The sequence below is a fragment of the Petaurus breviceps genome, unplaced genomic scaffold (assembly GCF_028583685.1).
Source record: "Petaurus breviceps papuanus isolate PSGF00001 unplaced genomic scaffold, PetGlider_PUasm1.0 90849, whole genome shotgun sequence".
Lineage (NCBI taxonomy): Eukaryota > Metazoa > Chordata > Mammalia > Diprotodontia > Petauridae > Petaurus > Petaurus breviceps.
This window is the reverse complement of record NW_027187361.1, coordinates 13286392-13287783: the sequence shown is the minus strand read 5'-3', so window position 1 is coordinate 13287783 and position 1392 is coordinate 13286392. Positions and strand designations below refer to the sequence as shown.

General features: G+C 43.9%; 1 pseudogene; it reads left to right on the top strand.

Annotated features, from left to right (window-relative positions):
- Positions 1 to 521: 521 nt before the first annotated feature.
- LOC138149846 (thymidine kinase, cytosolic pseudogene) lies at positions 522 to 1125 on the top strand (annotated as a pseudogene).
- The last annotated feature ends 267 nt before the right edge of the window (positions 1126 to 1392 follow it).

Below are 1392 nucleotides of genomic sequence, written 5' to 3'. Positions count from 1 at the left end.
GAAACTAAGACAGAGCTGAAAGAAACCTTAGAGATTTGTTTTATAGATGAGAAAATCTGAGACCCAGAAATATGGAATGACTTGTCCAAGACCATTTTTACTATACAGATAAAAATAGCAGAGTCATGATGCAAACCCAGTTCCTCTGACTCCTAGGCATATTACCCCTGTAAGCTAAACAAAGAAATCTGGGCTTTGAAGGCTACATTCCAAGAGGAAGTTTGAGTCTCCACTTCTGTAGGAATTAGTGAGGCTCAACCCCAGGGTGATGGAGGAGAAAGGAAATAAGCACTTTAAAAGTCCCAAGGGACCTAGCTGACCCACCTGAATCTATGCATTCAGAAGTTTAGTGTACTTTAGTGTGTTTGATGTTTGTATCAAACAAATTACTTTCATATTGCAAACATTTTTGTAAGAACCATTAAAAAAAGCTAGGTACATAAAAAAAAAATCCATGTAGAGGCAGGAGTACAGCTAGTAACTGACCAGGTAAGTCCTCTTCTTGCCTCTAAGGACTCAAGATGAGCTGCATTAATCTGCCCACTTTGCTGACCTGCTTCCCCAGCAAGATCCAGGGGGCAGATCTAGTTGATCTCGCGGCCCATGTTCTTCAGAAAAAACACAGAGCCCATGCTCAGAGTCTGGCGATTCCAGATTGCGCAGTACAAGTGCTTTGGAATGAAGTATGCCGAAGACACTCTATATGGCAAGAGTTTCTCCACACATGACTGGAACACTGTGGAAGTACTCCCAGCCTGCTTGGTTTGGAATGTGGCCCAGGATGCTCTCTGCCTGTGACTGTCATTGGCATTGATGAGGGACAATTTTTCCCCCTGTATAATTGTGGAATTCAGTGAGACCATGGCAAATGCTGGGAAGACTGTGATTTCAGCTGCACTGGAGGGGACCTTTCAGAGGAAGGCTTTTGGGAGTATCCTGAACTTGGTGCCGCTGGCAGAAAGTGTCGTGACAGCTTTGTGCATGGAGTGCTTCTGGGAAGATGCTTATACCAAGAGACTAGGGGCAGAGAAAGAGGTTGGAGTGATTGGTGGTGATGACAAATATTCTGTGTGTCGACTCCGATATTTCAAAAAGTTCTCAGGACAATCTTCTTAGAGATTTGTTTTATGGATGAGAAAATTTGAGAGGCAGAACTATGGAATGACTTGTCCAAGACCATTTTTACCATACAGGTAAAAGTAACAGAGTCATGATGCAAAGAGATCTGCCCCGTGAGTGGGAAGTCCGGGGACACCTTCAGCTGTCAGAAACCCTTGCTGCTCAACAGATTCTATAATACACTTCAAACAACTGAGACAGTGGGGGTGTTCCTGGAACTGTCCTTGGCCTGGGATGATAAATTCAAGCACTCTGGCTGTGTGTATATATGGA